The sequence below is a fragment of the Monodelphis domestica genome, chromosome 4 (genome assembly GCF_027887165.1).
Source record: "Monodelphis domestica isolate mMonDom1 chromosome 4, mMonDom1.pri, whole genome shotgun sequence".
In the NCBI taxonomy this organism is placed as follows: Eukaryota; Metazoa; Chordata; class Mammalia; order Didelphimorphia; family Didelphidae; genus Monodelphis; species Monodelphis domestica.
Window position 1 is genome coordinate 255,560,392 of NC_077230.1, and position 17,207 is coordinate 255,577,598.

Sequence of the window (17,207 nt, forward strand, 5' to 3'; positions counted from 1 at the left end):
TCTCCAATCTCCTTATTTTACAGGTGAGGAAACTGGGGGCCTGAAGAGGTGCTAACTGACTTACCCTAGGAATCACACTCTATAAAAAAGGCATTGTGCATTAAGAATAATTAATTTCTCACTCATTTCACTGTGAACTTCACAGTTAAAGGCAGTCTCTCCTTACCTCTTGAGTGAGAACTTATTTAGTGGTTAGAAGTTTTTGCTTAAATCCAATGAGCTTCATACTCCAAAAGACCATCATCACCTTTATACCTATCAACCTTCCTTACAAGCAGAAAACTGAAACTCAATCCTCTGCTGCATATCATGTAAAAGAGAATTTTATTATTCTGATTTACCTAATGGATTAAATTAATAACATAACTAAACTCAACAGCAGTAACAATTACAAATGGTTACTTTGTCTCCAATTATCTTTCTCCTACCTCTCTGACGAGGCCTCCTCTTTTTTATTGTTTTTCTTCTTCATATGCCCAAAGTTCTAAATCCAATCAATTCCTTTCCCTTGCTACATTCTCTCCTTTGACAACTGCATAGCTAACATAAAGACCAGAAGATGCCTAATTTTAATACCCTCTCCCAAATTAAGTTCATGTCTTCACTTAAATATCTACATCTCCGTATCCTACTGGCACCACAAACTCAACATTTCAAAAACTTAATTAAATTTAAATGCTTAATGTTTTTTTTTATTTATTCATCTTCTCTTCCCCAAATTAGATCCTCTGTATTTCTTTATTTCTACTAATGACATGAAAATTACAATAGAAACTCATGTTAGAAAATATAGCCATTGAATGATAATAAAACATAAAATAAAAGACCTGCTAGTCTTGAAGAAGAGATGAAAGAGTGAGCCTGTTTCATTGGAAAGGTGGTCAATTACAGGTGGGAAACATAGCCTATACTTTTGGATTCAGTTGACAAATTAGGTTTATAGAAGTGCCTTTTCTCACTTTTTTCTTTCTTTTTTTTTATCTCTGGATAAGGGAGAGGGATGATATATCTGGAAATGAAGATGATATAAAAAACAAAAGATATGTTAAAAAAAATAAAAACGTGTGTGCAAATATTTATGAAGGTGGATATTGAGTTTCTGGGGAGCTAGGTGGTGTAATAGAGAGTGTTGGAGCTAGAGCCAGGGCATTTCATCTCCTTGAGTTCTAATATAACACTTACTTATTTACCTAATATTAAATGAGTAAGATTACTTACCTATAACATTTACTAACTGTGTAACCCTGGCCAAGTCACTGAACTCTGCTTGCCTCAGTTTCCAGATATGTCCATTGAACTAGAGAAGGAAAACCATTGGCAAAACACAGTCTTTGCCAAGAAAACCCCAAATAGGGCCACAAAGAGTCTGAAAGGATGAATAATTAAAATGCCGAATCTTTATATGGAGATATTTGTCTTTGCAATCTCTGTTACTAGACTATAAACTCAATAGGGACAGGGCCTTTTTCCTATTCATCTTTGTTTATCTTTTTATTCCTAGTGTTGCATTTTCTCAATAATTATTTGTTGAATTTAAGAATATTACTTTAAATATGTGAAATAACCAGAGGACAAGATAAGAGAATATAGAAGAGTATAGACTTCAGACTTAGAAGAGACTTGATTTTCTTGTCCAATCTTTTTTTTTTGTAAAAGAGAAAAATTGTTTATAAAAATAAAAGATTAAGTATCTCACTTCATTTCACATGTATAGCAAAAAGAAGAACTAAACAAATGCTAGACTTACTCTCAGTGGGTCTGGGTTCAAATCCTGACTGTGACAGTGAATACCTGTGTGAGTACATTTAGCCTTAAAAGCCCTCACTAGTGTGCCCCCCACCATGATTATCAATCAACATCCATTACTCGGACAGATTTTAAAAGATTGTTAGAAAGGTAATTACTTAGGTTGTGTAGCAAAAATTATTGGTAAATTCTAGCCATCTATGCTGTCTAGTATGTTTTCTAATTGTTTCACATTCAACAAAAGTCTGACATCTACATATATATTCACATTTGAGTGAGAAATGGGCTGGAGCTTTGAAGACTGTGGTTGACGAAAGGTTAACTCGTGGTTCATCATTGCTGGAAATCCTTTATTCCCCTTCATGGAATGTTCATACGGTTTCCATTAGGCATGATGTGACTTCTTTGAGAGAAGGTCCCCTGTAGGAATTAAGAAGCTTCCTTTTCTCGGTGTTTCCAGTTTGTTCTTAAATCCAAAGACAGACACTGCCACCAGCTGCCACTGTTATAGACAAAAACCTAGGACCAGGATGCTAATGGGAAGACCCAAATCCTTTAACTTCACCCTTACAAATGGTATATCATCTCACTAAAACTTTTAAAGACTTATCTCTAGTGCTATTATTATTATTGGAATATTATTATTATTGGAAAATATTATTAGAATGCTTTTTCCTGAAATTCAAAAGTTACTTGTAACTTTTAATAAGTCCTGTCTACTAAATGATGAAGTTAGGACTAAAATCCAGAACTTCTACCAGATAAGTTAGTGTTTTTCTCCATGTCATGGTTCTACATATTTTAACACTAATAGCAACTCAGCTTTTTGGAGAAGGCTAATGTTTACATTTCAAAGCAATCTAAACTGTAAGTAGTATAAGTATTATTATGTCCATATTACAGATGAAGAAACTGAAGTTCAGAGAAATTAAATGAATTACTTAGAGTCACACAAATTATGTCATAAATAGGATTCAGATAGATGTCTTCATTCAGATAGATGACTTCAAATCCTGTGTTCTTTCCTCTTTTCTGGACAAGTTCTAGCTTCCCCATGAATACTTCCAATATTTATATTCATCTTGCAAAACTGTCACTAGACATCATGTTTATTCTGAATCTAGGAAGGTTTCCTTCATCCTCTCCAGTGATTCTCTTTTCTAGAAGAGTCTAAAGAGAGTTCAGAAGATTCAGAAAAGAGGTACAAGGTAGATATTCTCTCAGTTTTGTTCTTATTCATAGGTTATTATATGTGCTGCTCTGTATATTAGGGGAAGGATTAGTAGAGAGGAGGTTTATAAGACCCAGTATTTCCCTTCTTTCTCTTTTTCATACTCTGTACTTCCAAGCACTCACTTCCTTCCACAAAGTCATCCTCTACAAGTCTGAGCTCCATACTGAATCCCTCTTCCTGGTTCTCTTTTCCTCAATCATGTCTCTTCAGTACTATTGGTGAACTCCTCCAGTTCCAGTCCTATTCCCATTACTGTTCTCTCATTCCAAACACTGACTCAAAATACTATCCCTCAGTCTTTACTCCTTCCTTTATCATTTCCAGGCCAGGTTCTAACACAAGGACTGGGAAATAACTGGGATCAAGGTCCTGTTCTGGGTAGCTGAGTTACTTCACAGGGTTAGGATCATTGTTCAGAACTGAAAAAGTCTTTAGAGGCCATCTAGTAATTCCCTTCATTTTATAAAAAAAAAAAAGAAAGAAAATGTCTCTCTCTCTCTCTCTCTCTCTCTCTCTCTCTCTCTCTCTCTCTCTCTCTCTCTCTCTCTCTTTCTTTCTCTCTCTCTCTGTCTCTGTCTCTCTGTCTTCTCTTTCTCTCTCTTCCTCCCCCTTTCCCTCTTTCTGTGTGTGTCCCTGTCTGTCTATCTCCCTCTGGCTCTCTCCCTTTCTCTGTGTCCCTGCCTATGTCTCTCCCTCTCCCCCTCTGTCTGTCCTCACTCTCTTCCTCTTCTTCTCTCTGTCTTTCTCTTCCTCTCTGTCCCTTCCTCCCTCTATTTCTTTGTGTCTATGTCTCTCAGTCTATATCTTTCTGTTTGTGTCTCTCATTTAAGAACTCATTGCTCCTACTCCTCACCCATGAACCAACCATGCTTCACAGACTTCCTCAAATGCACACACACACACACACACACACACACACACACACACACAAATTAGTACTTGCAAGCATTCTCTTTTCCTTTTCTGTTCTCCATAATAAGCCAACCACTGCCATGGTGCTAGCTCACAGTCCCCTGCGCTAAATACAGCCTAATTGCTATTACCAAGTTTTTCATGAACAATGGGTACAAGGGTATGTCCTTAAACTGCTTAAGTCATAAGAGGTCATAAGAGGCAGCTCCAGAATTACCGGTAGTGAGCAGTTACCATGCATAGCTGGTTTCTCTTTGCCAGAATTATCAGTTATTATTAAAAGTGAGGGGATAGAGTTGCATTGTATTATTAGGAAGTTATAGTTATCTGAGCAATTCAAGGGAAGAGCCCTGGGGCTGGAGGTGGGAGGGGAAAGAAAGCAATAGAGAGTATTCGGGTCAGGATCAAGAAGAAAAAACTGGAAATGCTATTGCCCTGGGAGTACACTGCCACTTAAACTGAAGGAACAAACTGGCATGAAGACAAGCTACAGTAAAAATGAAAAATTTAAATGATTCCGAAATGCAGTGGTTCTTCATTTCTGCGAAGAGTATGCAGTTCATAAACACTCGATTTGCCTTGGTGATCATTAAACTCTTCAAAAAAGTGGAGTGAGTGGAGGAAACCTGGACTCTGGGCTTGTTTTGGATCAACAAGGAGGAACTGGTTGCTAAAGTAGAAGTTATGGGAAACTCAGGGGCAGCTAGGTGCTTCAGTGTATTGAGAGCCAGATCTACAGTGGGGAGAACCTGGCTTCAAATCTGAACTCCAACACTACTTACTACCTGTGGGATTCTGGGCAACTCATTTAACCCCAATTGCCTCACCTTTACTGTTCTTTTGCTTTAGAATGGTTAGTTGTATTGATTCTAAGACAGAAGGTAAGAGTTTTATCCTTTTTTTTAGGAAAAAAATTTGGGGAGGCTTGAGAAGAAGACATAATTCTATCCATGAATTCATAATGGAAGAGGAAAGGAAAGGCAAGTACAATCTTAATTACACTCCAAATTTGATGAGGGAAATTTTCAAAGATTTCAGAGAAAAGACAGGTGAACTTCAATGTTCTTATTCTGATGAACAGTTAAAAAGGAATCTGTTTAACGAGGTGCCATGGTCACACAGAAAACTCATTAGCCACTAGGGATTTTTAAAAGAAAAATAATTTATATAAGAAGATAAAAGCAACATGCAAAGGAATGGAATAATCCCAAAAGGTAATTAAAAGAGCTGGTTCAAGTGATGAATACATAAGTCAACGAAGAGAGCATTTTATTTATTTTAGGGTAAAGAGCACACAAAAAAGGATAGGACCATTGCTTGAGTGGATGAGATGCTGATAACTAATGGTGAAAAAATAAATAACAGTGCTACTCAAATAATATTTTTCTTCTGTTTTCTAAGCCTAAAGATCATTGTATTGGGATGGATAGAATAAAAATGATTAATAGTTTGTTGAATCCAAAGTAAGGAAATGGACTCCAGTCTGAATTCCTGACTCTCTGAACTTTTTCTATCTCACATGCAATGGAAACTTCTTTATCCTGAATATTGACTCCATCCAAGGACTTCTCACACTGGAAGCACTCTCAGCCCCAATGACCCCTTCCTCTGATTGTTTGGCTACCCCCAGAACTTGTATTTTAAGGAAGACACCTAGGCCAGACATCTCTTCATTACACTCCAGGCTCTACTCCTAGCTATCTAGTCTTTCTTTAATATGCACCTATATGATTCCCCCTAACCCTTTGTTGTTTCCCATACTTCCAAATTCCTCAACACCACCACGTTTTTAGCTTCCTTTCCTCTAATAGAATCTGAGTTCCTTGAGAGCTAGGACTATCATTCTTTCTTCCTGTATTTTTATTCCTAATCCTTAACACAGTGCCTGGCATAAAGTAAATACCTCATAAATGCCTTTTGACTTAACTAAAAACAAAGGCCAAAAAATTCGAGCTGCCATTGATGACTTCAGGTCCTGGTGGATATTGTTGCTGAGTTTGAAAGTGCTAGATAAAATATGAGTGAAGCCATAGGACTAGAGAATGGCAAGTATCCCGATGTTCCCAAAAGAAAATTCAAAGCTTGGTGAATCTAATTTCAATTTCCTGGAAAATTTCCAGAGAAAATTATAAAAGAAATGATTTGTGAAAAAATTAAGAAGACAAATGCCAATCACTAAATGACATCTGGTCTTCATTAGGAAGAAGTTATGATACCACACTAGCCTTTTTCCTTTCCTAAGTCATTAGACTGAGTGATCAAGGTAATACTATCGATATAGTTTATAAATATGTAGATACATATACCTGTCTGGATTGAGAAAGAGAAATATGATATAAATATATATACATATATATTAAGTAACACTTAAGTACAAGATGGAAATTTGTAGACTGAAAATCCCAATATTTCAGGAAGGATGGTTCCACTTTTCTCTAAAAAAATAATTTTCTGGATCTCTGTGTTATAGTTGCTATACCATAAGTATCTCTTCATTAAGAAAATATATAATCATAATACTGAGTGTGCATATAGATTTTAGGACCTCTTACATTAACACCACATATATGTAAGGTCCAAAGACAATGGAATATATGAACGTGTTGATAGATCAATTCAGAACTGAATGAATTAACAGATATAAGAGTAATCATTAATGAGTTGATGTCAGAATGAAGAGATGGCTCAAGTGGAATTTTCAAGAAAATATATCTTGGCCTGTGTTCATCAATATTTTTATCAGTTAAGTCTATTGATAAACACGTGGTTCGTGAGCCAGATACAATGCATGACATTGTATTCTAAATTAGATAAAAGATAGTTCCGAACTGATTTTGTTGTGTTTATGTGCTAATAAAAAACAAATATTTAAACATGTATGGTTTTCTAAATCAATATGTGGCCCATAGATATCCTTAGGTGTCTATTAGTGACCCCATGTTTTGAGTTTGATACCACTGATTTAGATAAAACCATTTATAGCATAGTAATCAAATTTAGATGATAAAAGCATGTTGGATGAGAGTCATGACTGAAAAAGGAAAAGCTAAAAGGTAGAGAAATTAGATTAAATTTAAAGATATAAACTTGGGTTCAAAAAATTAAATTCATTAGGATAATATAAGGATTGTGTGAGTAGATATCCATTGATAGCCTACCTTATAGTAACAAACAAATTCAGGTTTAGCTCCTGACACACACTGCTGATGTGACCTTAGGCAAGTTTCATAACCTCTCATAACCCTTGCACACAGATCTAAGATAGCACACTGAAGAACAGTTGCTTATCTTTATTGGTAGGGGAAGTTTTGACTATAGCAAATCCATACACAAAAGAATTCAAAGATGCCAACCATCTTCCAAAAAATTCTGGGATTTGCTTGGATCAGAAGGTAAATATGAGTCAAAGGAGTGACATAGAACCCAAAATAAATAACTAATGTTATCTTAGGCTATATTTCAAGAAGAATAGTGTCCAGAACTCTTGTCCTTGGTCAGACATCTTGGGATGGACACTGAGAATTTGAAATGTACTCAGAGAACAAACAGGATAAAAAGGGTTTTTGAGACGATGTCAAAATAATCCTAGTAGAAATTACCTATATGTACAAAAATACTTATAGTAGTTCTATTCATGGTGGCAAAGAGTTGGAAATTGAGGGGAAGCACATCAAGTTGTAGTATATGATTGTGATGGAATACTACTATGCTATAAGAAATAATAAGTAAAATCAGAAAAACATGAGGAGTCTTATATGAGCTAGTGCAGAGTGAAGTGAAAGAACCGTGAGATCATTGTACCTAGTAATAGCAATATTATAATGATCAAAATGTGGAATGCTTAAATACTCAGATTAATACAATGATCTAAGAGAGTGATGACAAATCTTTTAGAGACTGAGTGCCCAAAATGCAATCCTCAGCTGCGTTTGAGCCCCCCACCTTATTCTAAACAAGGGAAGGAGGAAGGGCTTCCATTGGGTAGCTGAGCAGAAGGGCAAGTGATGAAAGAAATGCCCTCCCCCTCCATCCCCCATGGCACTTGTGCCAAAGGTTTTCCTACACAATGTATCTAAGACAATTGCCAAAGACTCATTGTGAAAAATAGTATCAACCTGCAAAGGGAGAACTGATGAAAACTGAAGTATATTTTTTCACTGTTTATTTTTCTTGCTTTTTTGCAACATGACTAATTTGGAAATATGATTTGTATGATTTCTTATGCATAATCGATATCATATTGCTTGCTTCCTTAATGGGTGAGGAAGAGGGTGGAAGGACGGAGACAATTTGGAACTCAAAATTTTAAAATGTTAAAATTTAAAAAATATATATTAAATTTAGGGTAAGGGTTTGTACTGGTACTTCATTATTGCTAAAGTGAATCTTAGTAAGAGAGAAATAGAATGTCAGAAGGCCAAAGAATGTATTTTAATCAAGCACCTAACTCCCTCTAACACGATAAACGAGGATAATAAAAATGTCATATCCAGAGGATGAGACAAGAAACTTCTTGTCTGAGAATGTTCTAGCTCAACTGCAAGCTAAGGTGGTATTTTAAAACCTAACTATGTTCTCTTCAAACTAATTAATAACATAGGTCTCTAAAAAAGAAATCTCTCGTGTTCAACATTTTTAAGTAGAAAACAACCCTGTTAAAACATGACTGTAACAATGGCCTGTCAGGTAATTTCCTTCATTATGCACATAATTCTGAAAGTCTACAACTAGGAAAACATTTTAATTTTCTGTACTTATCTATATGTACATATTCTACATACTCAATTGCCATGTCTCAATATGTGTTCCTCACATTTTCTGCAACACTTTTATTTCTTTCTAAAGATAGGAGATTGAGACTGTTCTCCTTTGTACACTGAACTTCTCTAGTATTCTACTTGGAATTACCAAATCATTCTAAGATACTTTAAAAACTGTATCTCAAATTGAAATGGCACTTTTCCTCCCAAGAACTGAATGTCAAAGGCTGCATAACAATTTCACTTAGAAGGATTGGTTGAGAATTTGGATTTTATTATAAGGTTATTTCAAACAAATAAATGAGAACTATTATGTGTCATAATTTGAATTTCTTCATGATGTTTCTATTGACCCAAGGTTCTGGGGCAGATGGATTTATAAGCAAATTCTATGAAACATTTAAATAGCAAGTCAAATACTTGATATATTCACTAAGCAATAAAAATTATCCTCAAAGATAAATCAAGAAGGTATTATATAACATATATGTATAATATATATGGGGAAGTACTAACAGAAGAAAACACCAAATTAATATAACTCAAAGTCTGAATGGATTAAAGTCCTCTAATAAAAAGAAAGAAAACAGAGGAACAAATATAAAAGCAAGATACAACAATTTACCATATACAAGAAACATTAAGACCTAAGGCAAGTGAGAATTATGATATGAGGACTTCCAGGCAAGATGGCTACCTGAAAAGAGGTTTAACTGTGCAATTCTAACATAACTATTATAAAAACCTGAAATTTATACCAGACTGAATGATGATCAAGAAACTCAAAGAAAAACTATTGCAAGTGATTTCTTCTACTTCAGAGCTTCACAAAAAGCTATTCAAAAGCCCAGTGACAATAGGAAATGACATCATCAACAAAACTAACTACAGTGTAGACAAATAAGCCTAATGTTTCTTTGAGAATATTAATGAGCCAGATACAAATGTAAGCTACAAGCCCTGTCAGTATCTAGAAGCAAAAAGAGTGGAAGATCTGAGAAAGACTCATGTGATCATAAAATTCCAGGTTGAAAACCTGGGAAATTTCATGAAAAGACAGTATTGTAGAAAAGAGAAAAAGGGAAATAAAATTACTATTTTTCATGATTGGAACTAGTAAGATGACTACAAAAAATATAGAATAAGGGAAAGGGAGAGTAACAGATGAACTGAAAGTCATTCTTATTTGAAATGTACAAAAGAAGGTTGAATACACATAAATAATTTTTTGTAGAAATATATCAAACTCATTTATAGCTGTTCTTTTTGTAGTGGCAAAAGATTGGAAATTGAGATGTTCATCAATTAGGGAATGACTGAACAAATTGTTGTATATGTTGGTAATGGAATGTTATTGTGCTATATGAAATGATAAGCAAGATGATTTCAGAAAAAGCTGGAAAGGCACTGGTGGAAACCAATGCAGAGAGAAATAAGGAGAACTGGGAGAACGTGGTACACAATAACAGTAATATTGGACTATGATCCTCTGTGAAAACTTAATTACTGTTGACAATGCAATGATCTGGGACAATTATGAAAGACATGATAAGGAGAGAAAAGAAAACCTTCAGAGAAAGAACTCCAGAGAAAGAAGTCATTTTTCACATTAGAGTATTTTTTTTTATTTTAGGGTTTGGGTTATGTATGACTTTGCTCTTACAACCATGACCAAAATGGAAGTGTGTTTTGCATGAAAATCAAAATTAAAAAAATGTTTAAGCTACTGAAAGGGAATATGTATATAATCAAACTCAAGAAGCTAGAATGGGTAAAAGGGCTTTTGAGAGCTATCAAAAGGCATTAAGAGAGGATAATTCTGAGAGGGGGTAGATGCAACAAAACAAACATCCTAAAAAATAATAGCAAAGAACTATAATATAACGGGATTGGGGGCAATTAGGAGGCTTAGTGGATTGGGAGCCAGGCCTAAAGACAGGAGGTCCTAGGTTCAGAGCTGGCCTCAGATACTTCCTAGCTGTGTGACTCTGAGCAAGTCACTTAACCCCCATTGACTAGCCCTTACCACTCTTCTGCCTTGTAACCAGTATATAGTATTGATTCTAAGAAAGAAAGTAAAGGTTTAAAAAAAGAATCTAATGGAATTACAATCAACTGGGTAATGGCTGAACAAATGGATAATGGAATATGATTTTCCAGCAAGAAATAGCAAAATAGATGATTTCAAAAAATCCTATTTAATATGGACTGATGCAGAGTAAAGTAAGCAAAAGTAGAAGTATTTATTCGAGAGCAACATTGTAAAGAAAAAAATCTTTGAAAGATTTAAGAACTTTAAATAATACAATGATCAGTCTTGTTTCTAGAGGATCTTAGATGAAGAATATTATCTATCTTCTGACAGAGATGATAAAGCCAAAATGAAGAAAGAGATATGTGTTTTTCTGTTACCATTTATTTAAATATATTTTAATAAATAATATAACATATTATGTAACAATAATATAATTTGTTATCATTATATAAGAAATTATAATATGATTGTCTAAGAAAACAAATTTTAACATTAACTATGTCAAAAAATCTGTCTCATTCTTTTTCCTCCAACAACCTCCATCTTTCTTTCCAAGAAGGTATTATATAGGTTTTACATATATCATAAAATACATATTTCCCTATTCATCATGTGGTAAATCAAGACACACATTGCTTACACTAAAGAAAAATCCATGAAGGTAATCAAGTAAAGAATGGTATGTTTCAATCTGCATTTGTATGCCATCTGTTCCCTCTATGGCTAATTAGAAGAACAGGGAATATATTACCCATCAGATTTATGAGTAGGAGAAGAAATTTTAAATAAATAAGAGAGAAAAGCATCATGAAATATAAAATGGATAATCTGAATACATTAAATAGGAACTAAATCATACAGAGAATTTTATCAAATACATAAGAATATGAGCCATTCCCCAATTGATATAGGCAGAAGATATGAACAGTTTTTAAGTGAAGAAATCAAAACTATATATAAATATATGAAGAATGCTTTAAATCATTATTGATTAGAGAGATACAAATCAAAAATATTCCTAGATATCATTTCATGACTATCAGGTTGTATAAAATGATAAAAAGGCAAAATAACAAAAGTTGGAGGGAATGTGGAAAAATAGGGACACCAATATATTGTTGGATTTGTGAACTACTCCATTATTTTATAAAGAAATCTGGAATTTATACTAAAAGATTTATAAAACTGTGTATACTTCTTGATGCAGTGATATCACTGTAAATTTTATTTTCTAAGGTGATCAAGGAAAAGAAACTATATGCCCCAAAATATTTCTAGCAATTCTTTTTGTGATATCAAAGAAATGGAAACTAAAGGATATCTATCAATTGGAGAATGGCTGAACAAGTTGTGGTATATAATTATATTGGAATACTACTGTGCCATAAGAAATGGCAGACAAAATGATCACAAAAAATCTGGAAAGTGGTGCAAAGTGATGTAAGCAGAACCAAGACAGTATTGTACACAGTAAGACAATAAAGTATGATTATCAAACATCAAGATAGCTATTACCAACAAGAGATATAGATTTTTTAACGACTATAGTGTGGATTTGTTTTACTTGACTATGCTCATTTGTTGGAAGGTTTTCTAATGGGGTGGGGGGGGACAGAGGATTGAAGGGAAGATGGAGGATGAGTAATATTAATGCCCCACCAAAAGAGAGCTATTGAAACTGTCTTTAAATACACAAAAAAGAAATGAAAAGAAATTCTCAATAGAAGCATAGAGAAGCAGAAAATTTTTTGAAAATAATACTTGAAATTTGTAATAATTAAAATAGTTGAGGCCATAAACTATAGTGATTAAAATAGTGGAAGACTTAAATTGTAGTAGATATAAGAGTGGACGAGTAAGTTGTGACCACAAGAAATATGTTTTCACTACAGTGTTTTGTTTTTAAATCAAATATAAGGTGGTCTCCAGGGAAATATTCCCAATTATTCAAATATACCCAAGTCAGCTAGGTTTTATAAAGATTTTAATTCATACAAATGAGGAATTAAAGAAAAGGAGAGAAAGAGAGAAAAAGGGGAATAATGAGAAAAGGATAAGCTGGCCCTGGCCAGTCCTGGCCAACCCAGGCCTAAGCCCTAAGAGAAAAGACCAGTCAGTCCTTAATCACTCACCACAAGATCTGTCCAAGCAAGGATTCTAGTGACACCAGGCCAGCTCCATCTCAGCTGACTTCACCAGCTCAATCCTCAATCTGAATGTTTCAGAATCTCCCTTGAGCTCCTATCTGAGCTATTTAAAGGGCATTTTCTCCTATGTCACCTCCCTTAAGTCCTTACATCTACCAATCACAGTAGACATTTTTCAAAGGACAGACCATTCTTAGTTCACATCTAAGAAGTCTAAACTTTTGAGTAATTCACACCTGAATAGACTAGAATCTCTGAGTAAGTTTTCACCTCTTTGCTCCTTGTAAGTTCACAAGTTGCTTGACCTTTATAGGTACTTAGCCCCCTTTTGTATTAGTCCTAAAATAGGCATGGCTTAAGTATGGGTTTAAGTACTTTTCATTGTTCAGAAAAGAGTTTACAACTTTATCTTCCCCTAGGGCAGACTTAAGTAGGTGAGTTCTCACATTCCTGATCTAAGTAGAGTTCACTGCCCAAATGGGGAATGGTCTTAATCCAATCTTATGAAGTAGGGTCTGGGAATTTTTAAGGTTCACAAATTATCAAGTACTTTTTAAAAATGCAAGTGGCATAAAAGGGAGATTCGTGGTTTCATGTGTAATCTTTTTGTGTTCTGCCATGTATTTGGAAATGTCCTTTTTTAGTGTTCAAAAAATCTTAAAAATATTTTTTAAAAGAAAATGATGGGATAGGAGCTGTTAGACGGGTCAGTGAATAAAGAGCCAGGCCCAGAAACTGATGGTCATGGTTTCAAATTTGACCTCAAACACTTCCTAGATGTATGACCTTGGGCAACTCACTTAAACCTAATTTCCAGTCCTTACAGTTCTTCTGCCTTGGAACCAATATTTAGCCTCAATTCTAAGCCAAAACATAAGGATTTTTAAGAAAAGAGGAAAAATTATGGGATGGAATAAAACCTATTATGTTTCAGGTAGTACTAAAAAGTGAGGTTTATCATCATGATAAATAAGGCAACATTAAAATTTATAATGCCAAGACATATAGAAAATACATTGTGCTTAAATACATCATATACCTGAGTTGGTGTGCCATAGGGGGCTGCTCCGTTCCCCCTGACCATGTGCCTGAGGACATTTTCCCCCCTTCCCTGCCCCTCTACCCAACATCCCAATGGGAGTGCTTCCTCCTTCTCCTGTCTTGGGAAAGCAGGGGGCTCACATGGGATGGGAGGGTTGCAGTTTAGGCACTCAGTCTAAAAGGTTCACTATCACTGCCACAGACAATGAAAAATCATCTCAAATATGTGTGAATCACAGAGCTAATTTATATTGAACCAAAAATATCTCTTGTTTTCTAACATGTAATGAAATCTGCCTGAACCCAACCACCAGAATTACTCTGTTTTAGTGTGTGGCCACAGCACCGGGTGACAATTGTTGTGCAAGATCTGATTGCTGGATTGCTTCCCAGACAATTCAATTTTGTAAAAAAGTAATAATAATAGCTAAGATTTATATAGAGATTTAAAGTTTCCAAAGAATTTTACATGTTATCTCACTTGATTCTTGCACCAACCCTGGGAGGTAAAGCACTGTTCTGATGCCCATTTTTACAAAATAAGAAAAGTGGAAGTACAGAGGCTAAGTGATTTGCCCAAAGTCACAGAGCTAAAAATGTCTGAAGAGGGATTCACATTCAGATCTCCCTGATTTCCGGTCCAGAATTTTATCCACTCTTCTCCCTACCTCCTCTCCCAGCCTCACACAATAAGGTTTGTATCTGAATCAGACCTGTACTTCTGCGATCTCCAAATACAGCTTGCACACACTTCAGAGTTGGTTTTGAGGTCTTGCCCTCTTGGCAGAAATGTAAACTTTCCTTACTTATCTTTACCATTGCTTTAAGAAAATTCATTTTGCTACTGTATTTTGAGTCTCATTGCCACTTATGTTTCCTACAATCCCCAAACTTAAGCTTTCCATATTTGAACATATCAAATTCTTGATTCATTGCTGGTAACAAAATAACTGAAGAAAACTTTAACATTTCTCTCTCAAAAATAAAACATAAACCAAAAGGAATCTATAGAACAGAGAGATTATTAGAAAAATTGTATTTCACTGGCCTATGGTGTCTTCTAAATGGTAATAAGAAAGAATACATATATTTTTAATTGAAACAATAATTTTAGTAAAATAGCAGGGAACAAAATAAATTCACAGCAGTCATTAGCAGTTCTTTTTAATGCTAACAAAAATCAGGAAGAAATAATCAGAGAAATTCCTATTACAAATATATGGACCTTAAGCTATCAAGACACAGGTATGTTTTAAATGAACAAATCTATAATATAATGCACTCAAAAGATGACATAAATTGGAGAATAATGTGGAGGTTACCTACAGTTTTTTTTTAAAGACTGAGCCAGCAGAATGTAAGCTCTAAAATGTTCTACCATGTTATAGAAGCTTCTAGGATATGTGTGAGGATGGGCAGCTACCTGAAGACTGGTCTTGCTGGAGGAAAAGAGGCTCATTACTAAGCAGATCAGGTGAAACAATTTAAGAAATTATAGAAGGCCTGACATCTATGTTGAAGTGAGGAGGCTATGTCAATAAAATAACATTCTAGAAAGGTTAATGTTCCCTTAGTTCTTTACTTTTTGAAATCAATACAACAGTTCAAGAGGAAAGTTTTGTGTTATTTTTGTCTGTATGCAGCATTTTTGACAATTTAACAGTAAAAGAAAAACTTGGAATAAAATGCTTTTGGCACACAGGAACCTATTGCTTATTTGTGTCTTGAGTTTGCTGTAAATTTAAAATTTAAATAAAAAAATTACTTTTTTATTGAATAATTCAAATTTGCTAACATTCATTCTGCTTATAGATTAATACTGACATTGTTCTTCTGAAATTTTAATTCACTCTATGCAAAAGGAATTTCACCACATTTGAATTTACTGGAAATGATTAAGGTTGTGCTCTTCGCCTTATGTTGTTGTTCAGCCATTTCAGTCTTGTCTGACTCTTTGTGATCCCATTGGGGTTTTCTCATCAAAGATACTGGAGCGGTTTGCCATTTCCTCTCCAACTCATTTTACATATGAGGAACTGAGGCAAACAGCATTAAGTGACTTGCCTAGGCTCACACAGATAGCAAGTATCTGAGGCCAAATTTGAACTCAGGAAGATATCTTCCTATCTTTAGACCCAGCACTGTCTCCACTATGCAATCTAGCTGCCTACTCCCAGCTGAAAGTTTTCTAATGGATAGAATTTCTTTTATGCCTGATGGATAGATAGATAGATAGATAGATAGATAGATAGATAGATAGATAGATAGATAGATAGATAGATAGATAGATAGATAGATACTGCCAGATATTTCAGTTTTGACCCAAATTGAAATAGGAAGAATTAAACCTAAAGCTTCATTTATTTAGGAAGCAGGAACAAACAAAACAGCAGAAATAAATTATAATAAATAAAACTAGCCTTCAAATTTCAAAATTCAATTCTCCCTCTTTTCTTTAGATGCTTGTATCAGGTAAGAAGAAAAATACTAATTACTCAGCTCAAGAAGGGACAAAGTCAAATATTTTTTCCAAACCAAAGAAAACAGAATTTTCTAGTAATCTGAGATGTTGGCAGCAGCTTTCCAGACAAATATCTACCCAGAAGAACAGATCCTACTTGGTTCCCTGAAGCTTATACTACAGGACTGTTAGAAATCCCTGAAAGAATGGCCTTTGTGACTTTATGCTACATAATTTATGAATGTGTATGTGTATGTGTGCTAATACGTGTATGCATTTTACATATGAAGAGAAAATTATTTTCTCCTCTGACAAGTAACAAATAATATATTCATTGGCTACCTACAACTTCTGCAGTCAGAGAAATGACACCTGGTAAGTCTCCAATAAGAAATGTTCCTGGACTTCCTCTCACAGAGCTCTCTCTTTTGTATTTTTAAGGAGAAATATATTCCTTGGCAGACAGAGGGGAAGTATATGAATTGTTTTCTTATTAATAATGCAAAATTAATTGTGTATTCATTCAAATAGGACATTAGTGCAGATAGACCCAAGTATTACTGTCATTCAAAAATAAGGCTTTGGAGAATGAGAGCTGCTCTCTGTAGATCTTCTTTCTCTATTAAGAATGCATGTGGTTTGATAAAAGAAGAGCTATAGTGTTTCCAAGGTACTCTGATGCCCTTTTTATTCACTTCCACAATGGCATATAAATATTGTTGAGATGAAAAAATACTATGCAGTAGTAGGTTCCAATAATTGTTTTTTCTTTTCTGTTGCTGTTAAACTTTAGAGCCATTTCTAATGTATTTGAGTGCTAAGAATGCTACCCATCTCTGATATATTTTTTACCAGAAGCATGATGAGGATT

At 34.6% G+C, this 17,207-nt stretch overlaps 1 long non-coding RNA gene across 6 annotated transcripts in view; it reads left to right on the forward strand.

The window, feature by feature from the left end:
• LOC103105117 (uncharacterized) overlaps positions 1-11,085 on the forward strand; it is a 28,778-nt gene extending 17,693 nt beyond the window's left edge. For 5 of the 6 annotated variants that reach the window (XR_001630144.2, XR_001630145.2, XR_008911323.1 and 2 more), the window contains one exon: positions 4,799-11,084. This is a non-coding gene — a long non-coding RNA (uncharacterized LOC103105117). Of the gene's footprint in view, positions 1-723; positions 892-4,798 lie in introns of all 6 variants that reach the window. The other variant, XR_008911321.1, reaches the window with a different exon arrangement.
• The last annotated feature ends 6,122 nt before the right edge of the window (positions 11,086-17,207 follow it).